The following is a 7,549-nucleotide window of genomic DNA, read 5'->3' on the forward strand; positions in this document are numbered from 1 at the left end:
GGCTTGAATCCTTTTAGGATATTTAGGCTGTGCTCTGCCAGCCTGCGTGGGATTCCTGGCATGTCTGAAGGGTGCCAGGAAAAAATGTCCCAATTTTCCCGAAGGAATTCTCGTAGTGCGGCTTCTACATCAGGATTTAATTGTGCCCCAATGGATGCCGTCTTTGTGGGGTCCGTTGGATGGACCTGAAATTTGACTATTTCGTCTGCTGGTTTAAAAGAGGTGGACTTGGGCCTCTTATCGAGTATCACATCGTCCCTATCCACCGTGGAGTGCAACGCAGTTAATTCCTCTGCCGCTAGGGCTTCGGATAATGCCTCTAGGGCCAGTGCGGCTGTCTTATTTTCAGCGCGGAGTGTTGTATCTGGATCACTGGCGAGAGTCACTATTCCATTGGGTCCGGGCATTTTGAGCTTCATGTACCCGTAATGGGGTATAGCTTGGAAGATTGTGAATGCCTCTCGCCCTAACAAAGCGTGATATACGCTGCCGAATGGGGCCACTTGGAACGTGACCTCTTCGGACCTATAATTGTCCGGCGAGCCGAACACTACATCTAGTGTGATTTTTCCTGTGCAGCGTACTTCTCGACTAGGGATTATTCCCCTGAAGGTTGTGCTGCTTCGCTCAATGCAGCTCCAGTCAATTTCCATTTTATGAAGGGTTTCCTCGTAGATGAGGTTTAATCCGATGCCGCCATCCATGAGTACCTTGGTAAGACGAAAGCCGTCCACTATCGGACTGAGGACCAATGCGGCTGGTGCTCTAGCTGTTCGGAATTTAGGTTCGTCGCTGGCATTAAAGGTGATAGCCGTGTCGCTCCATGGATTTGTTCTTGCTACTTGGTAGACTTCGGCAAGATTGTGGATTGTTCGTTTCCGCATGTTATTTGATGCGAAAGTCTCGAAGACTGTTAATACCGTACTGGTGCTGCTGGGTTGGTTGCCCGGGGCTAAAAAGCCTTTGCCACTTTTGGCTACCTGCCGTAATATCCAACATGCTCGAAGGCTATGTGTTGGAGTGGCGCCCTCCGTACTGTGGATTTTGCAGGGTCCGTTGAGCCATCCCTCCAGTACGGTTCCGTACCCTTTGTGGGGTTTTTGCTTTTTGGTTTTTAACCCAGGTGCTTGAGTATGACGCACCCTTTTATTTCGGACTGGGGTTGTATTCAGGGCCGGATTGTCCCAAAACCTAGTTTCGGTTTTCCAGGCACTTTCCATCGCGCAGTATTTTTGTACAATGGTCGCTAGGTCAGTGAAGCGTGTAACTTCGCGACGACTGATGGCGATTATGATTCCCTTGTCTGTGCAATTGTTGCAGAAGATTGAAATCGCGCTTTCTTATCCTGTCCATAACCAGGAGGAATCTGGCCCAGTAATGATGTACTGTTTCATCGGGCTCTTGCCGTATTTGAGATAGATCGCTTATGTTTGGGTGGGCGGGTGGAATCAAGTTTGGAACCCCGCCCAATCTGAGGCTCAAAGGCCAAGAAGCTTCCGGATTCGGAAGCTTGGTTTGCTGGACGCTTTCCAATGAATCTGGTCCGATGCCTGACTTTAGGTTCAGTATTTGATTAGCGTCCGTCCCTCCGTGGGAATCCGGCATGGAGGGATCGGGAATTCGGACATAGTTGGTTTTTAACATAGAAGAAGAGTCGCCGCATTGTTCCTCTACCACGACAACGTGGTGGGTAACCTGGGGAGAGTTAATTTTTCTCAGATCGGTTTTAAGCCCAATCTGATCGTAGTCGGTAGCGACTCCCAGGGCGGCGATGCGATCCAAGAGCTTGTTTACGGAGGAGAGCTCAATTGGATCTAGCTGCTCGGCGAATTCCGAGCTGACGTGAAGATCGCTTTTAATGACCTGAGAGGTCATTGTCGGAGCGGTGGCCGAACAGGCGGTCATAAGAAAACCGCCTAGCCAGATAGCCTGGCCGGCGACCAAAGCTCCCTTGATGACGGTGCCGTCTTTGAAGACGGGAAAAGGCATCCTTCCTGATGGTGACGACACAGAGGAACTCTCAATGAAAGCACCAATGTCGGTGTCAAAACCGGCGGATCTCGGGTAGGGGGTCCCGAACTGTGCGTCTAGGCGGATGGTAACAGGAGACAAGGGACACGATGTTTTACCCAGGTTCGGGCCCTCTTGATGGAGGTAAAACCCTACGTCCTGCTTGATTAATATTGATGATGTGTGTTACAAGAGTGGATCTACCACAAGATCAAGGAGGCTAAACCCTAGAAGCTAGCCTATGGTATGATTGTTCTTCGTCCTATGGACTAAAGCCATCCGGTTTATATAGACACCGGAGAGGGCTAGGGTTACACAAAGTCGGTTACAATGGTAGGAAATCTACATATCGGTATCGCCAAGCTTGCCTTCCATGCCAAGGAAAGTCCCATCCGGACACGGGACAAAGTCTTCAATCTTGTATCTTCATAGTCTTGGAGTCCGGCCGATGATGATAGTTCGGCTATCCGGACACCCCCTAGTCCGGGACTCCCTCAAAGAGCTTGACCTCAAAGAGCAAAAAGTGGTCGCCAAGCTAAAACATCTTCAACATCTCACCGAGAACATCTATGGAAGCATAAAAAAGGGGGTAACTACTCGTAGATGTTTGGCAAACTTTTGTGAACATCACTCGTTTGTCTCTTGTGTTGATCCCCTTAAGGTGGAATATGCACTTGATGATCCCGATTGGATAGATGCCATGCATGAAGAACTCAACAACTTCACCCGCAACAAAGTGTGGACCCTTGTGGAAAGACCCAAGGAATATCATAATGTCATTGGGACAAAGTGGATTTTCAAGAACAAACAAGATGAACATGGCCAAGTAATAAGGAACAAGGCAAGGTTAGTGGCACAAGGTTTCACCCAAGTTGAAGGTTTGGACTTTGGTGAAACTTTTGCCCCCGGTGCCCATCTCGAATCCATTCGCATCTTGCTTGCTTATGCCTCTCATCATGATTTTAAATTATATCAAATGGATGTGAAGAGTGCATTTCTTAATGGTCCTCTTAAGGAGCTGGTGTATGTCAAGCAACCTCCCGGTTTCGAAGACCCCGATCACCCCTCTCACGTTTATGAACTCCATAAGGCACTCTACGGACTCAAACAAGCACCTCGTGCTTGGTATGATCATCTTACGACATTTCTAAGCGAGAAGGGGTTCCGGATTGGGGTAATAGATTCCACTCTCTTCACGAAGAGGGTAAAAGGAGGGTTGTTTGTCTGCCATATATATGTTGATGATATTATCTTTGGGTCCACTAACCATGCTATTAACATTGAGTTTTAGAATCTTATGACTAAGGATTTGCTATGAGCATGATGGGAGAGTTGAAGTTCTTCCTTGGTTTTCAAGTGAAGCAATTGAGAGGAGGAACCTTCATCAACCAATCACATTATATCCAAGACATGCTCAAGAGGTTCAAAATGCAAGATGTCAAGCCAATGAAGACACCCATGCCCATGAGTTCCTTTCAAGTATTCTAGCTTTAGGGTTTCTTTGCTTTCTAGACTCGTTTGGCCACATCTAGTATCTAGGTAGAATTCAAGTGCTTAGTTCCTCTGGTCCCCCTACTGCACCCACTCCCGGATCTCGATCTGGAAGTGGCTGCCGCTGGGAGATCCCCATGTCCACGGGGTGTTTGACCCCCGTGTCCACGGTCTTGTACTGTGTGCACGGGCTATCCAGGAACTTTTTTACTTGTCTTCTGTCTATCTCCTTGTCAATCCTACTTGCACTTGTACTCATTTGTGTTTCGTGCTTTGTGTTGTTGGGTGTTCACGTGTGTTTCAGACTCCGTTGACAAGAGGGCTGAGCTTCGTCGCGAGCGCGCAAAAGGAGGATCCAAGGAATTCACCATTGCTCGCCGCCAGCTACCTGAAGGCATGGGTCAGGGGTATGGGTCTAGTCAGGGCCGTGTTCACCATGCAGCCTCAAAGCGGCCCGTTGTTGAGGCCTCCGATGATTCTGAGGAAGAATATGACTCACAAGACGATGCTCACTATGACAACCCCAATGATGATGAAGAGATAGAAGAGGAAGATGATCGTGTTGATGAAGATGAAGAGGAGGAAGAGGTGTCTAGTCCCGAGCAAGCCATTTCGGGCGGGCGTGACCTCCGGAATATGCCTCTTGCCAAGTGGACTAAGCCAGAGATTTGGGCTGAGAGACAGAGCCATCCTTATGTGGCTGCCACTGGTATGGGAGTGGATCCCCGCTTCAAGAATGAGTTTCAGCAAAGGGTCTATCATGAGCTTCTCATGACCAAGTCAAAGAAGTTTGCTCCTCACAAGCAAGTCAACACTAAGAGTTTGCGCGGCAATGATCATTTGTATCCCGGTGTGTACTCTGCTCTTGGAAGATTGGGTCTCAGTCCATTTGTCTCGTTCAACCATCCCTATAATGAAGATCTGGTGATGCAGTTCTTTGCCACTTTGTATTTCTCCAATGACTCTGCCCGCACCCTCACGTGGATGTCCGGAACACATCAGTGCTCTGCTCCTATGGCTAAGTTCTCCAAGATCATTCCCTACCCGTTCATTGATGACGAGACTATATCTGATGAGTTTGGCAAGGTTCGAGAGAGTGGGCAGTGCACTAAGGATGAGATTTCTTTTTCATACAAGCAAGAGAAGTCGTTTTTCACTGGGTCCATCAAAGATCTCATGCCCCTCTATGACACCATGCGCCATATCCTGAGGTATACCCTCACTCCAAAGGCAGGCGATTCTCATAACATTCGGAGTTCCATGCTAGATGTCTTTGTGTATCTTCATCAAAAGAAGAAAGTGGATGTTCTGGATTTCATGTTCTATGAGCTCCGTTAGTGTGTGCAAGAGAACAAGTCCTTGATCTATGCTCCATTCATTCAGGCTTTGATTGAGACCGTCTATCCTACCAAGTACATTGCCTCATTCAAGACCTCTGTTCCCAAGCGCAATTCTAACTGGACCCCAGCTGCTCCTGCCCCTTATGTGCCTATCAAGAAGGGGCGCAACCCTCGGCCTAAGGATCGTGCTACTTTCACTCCAGGCATGTCCTCTACTGCACGAATCCCTCGTGGTAAGGCCAATGTTGGTTCCAAGGCCGTCTTTGCCATGGGAGAGAAGAAGTCTCTATTCAAGACCTTGAGCAACATGTTCAAGATGTGCCAGTCTATCCAGCGCCGCCAGATTAAGGAAATCAACAAGGAGAAGCTTATGCAGCGTGAGCAAAAGGCAGCTAGGGCCGCAGCCGGTGAGGAGGTCGGTCCAGGGTCAGAGGACAACGATAGTGAGGCCACTACTCGATCTTTCCCGGTGGCTGGGTGGCATTTTGATGATGATGATGATGCCTCGAGTGCTCCTCCTCTTGTCTAGCGGGTCTGGGTGTCGCCATTTGTCTCCTTTTTGTTGTCTTGATGACAAAGGGGGAGAAGTGGTGTGGTCGTGTGTGTGGTGTGGTTGTGTGTGTGTTGAGATCTCAAACCTCGTGTTTCTCGCTGTTGGTTGGTTTTTAGTTGGCTTGAGATACTCTTATTTACTTTCCCTTTGTGTGGTTGTGTGAGCTTCTCAGTTATGGTTGTGAGACTCTAGCTTATTTATTTTGAACCTATTGCAATTATTTCATCTTGCCTAACTTGTGTCTCACAATATTTGCTCACCACACTATGTCATGAGATCTAGGCACCGTTATAGGTTTATTATGTTTAAATCTCTTGTCTTGACAATAATGATCTTGGTAGAGCCTCCTATGTGTGTTCTTGATGCATTCTTTTCACGCACACATATAGGGGGAGCTATCATGATCATTATTTGTCCCATGGCTTTATATCTTTTTATCCTCTATGCCATGCTCTAACCACGTTGTCATCAATGCACCAAAAATGGGGAGATTGAAAGTGCAAGTGGCACTTATTCTATATTTTGGTGTGATGACAATGTGGTTAGTTGAACTAATATCGGTTACTAAAGTTTATCGCAGGATATTGGTTCCAAGTGCTCCATGATGGAGATGTGTGACCCCCCCCCCATTTCAAAAAGGACAAAGGCGTGGTATTTCGGCGCTTAGAAGGTTTTAGTTTCTGGTTTACTTCGAATCATAGGAAAGTCTGCACTATTAAGAGGGGTCTGTGTGGATGTATGTTGTGTGGCAATGCCTTTGCCGAACCTTACTCTGTTAACCTACCCACTCCTACAACCTAAAAAACCTAGTGTGTGTGCTAGTGGTACTTAGAAAACTTGCAACAGAAAGATACTGGGTACCCCATGCGCACGGGGTCTTTTTGACCCCCATGCGCACGGGGTCTTTCTGACCCCCGTGCGCACGGGGTACTGCGTAACTCTCTGAGTACCCCATGCGCATGGGGTATTTTAACCCCTGTGCGCACGGGGTATTATGTAAACTCTCTGATTACCCCGTGCGCATGGGGTGGTTTGAATCTCTCTGGGTACCCCGTGCGCACGGGGCTGACTTAGCCCGTGCGCACGGGGTCCAATGGGCAGATTTCCCCACCCGGCCAAGAACACTATATATACTCCCTTCTTCCACCTCCAACCTCTAACCCTAATGTCTTGTTGAGCTCCACCATTGCTACACCCCATTTTGCTCAATACTCTCAATCCCTCCACCCAAACTTGTTGAAACTTTGGGGATTGGGAGAGCAAGACCCGATCTACAACTTGACCAAACCAAATCGCGTTCCCCGCAACATTTCTTCCCCATTGACTTGTTACTCTTGGAGCTTGGGCTCCTATGCGGCTAGAGGTTCCTCCGGAAGCTTCCTTGCTTGTGGTTTGCTCCGGAGAAGTTTGTAAAGGTGTGGTGGTCGCCTTCAAGATCAACCCTGAGTGATTCGAGGCTCATCCGTTGGGGGTGACTCTAAGGAGATTATGGTGAGCCTTCGGTGGCGTTCCGCAAGGTTTGGCTCCGGCACCGCTCCAAACGGAGAGTAGCTCTTCCCCAAGGAAGAGTGAACTTCAGGATAAAATCCGCGTCCTTGTCTCACTTGTGGTTAATCCTTTCCCGCACCTTACTTTGTTGTTGTATGCTTGTTGGTGTGCTACTTAGTTTGTTACCTAGCATATTTATCTTGGAGCTTGCTTGTCATATAGGTTGCATTCACCTAGTTGCATATCTAGTGAACTCTAAGCCTTAAAACAACAAGAAAGATTAAAATTTGTAGTCTCCTATTGACGCCCCCTCCCCCTAGTCGACCATATTGATCCTTTCACTTACTTATCTTGAAACTCTAGCCAAGGCTTACTCTTCTCCTATTATCAATGTTGATGCTTGTACTACTAACTCTAGTGGTGACCTAGCATCTATTCTTGAGGAGAATCGCTTTCTCAAGGCTCAACTCGAGAAAGGACTCATGACATGTACTCAAGGACAAAAGAACCTTAATGAGGTATCGAGCCAACACAATGAGGTGTTTGCCAAAGAAGGGCTCGGATTTGACCCAAGCACAAGCAAGAAGAAGACGTCTTCTTAAAAGTGCACCACTCCTCTTAAAGAAACATTTGTACGAGAAGGGCACAAGGAGAAAGGTAAGGTTGT

Source organism: Triticum aestivum, chromosome 1B, assembly GCF_018294505.1.
Source record: "Triticum aestivum cultivar Chinese Spring chromosome 1B, IWGSC CS RefSeq v2.1, whole genome shotgun sequence".
NCBI lineage: Eukaryota > Viridiplantae > Streptophyta > Magnoliopsida > Poales > Poaceae > Triticum > Triticum aestivum.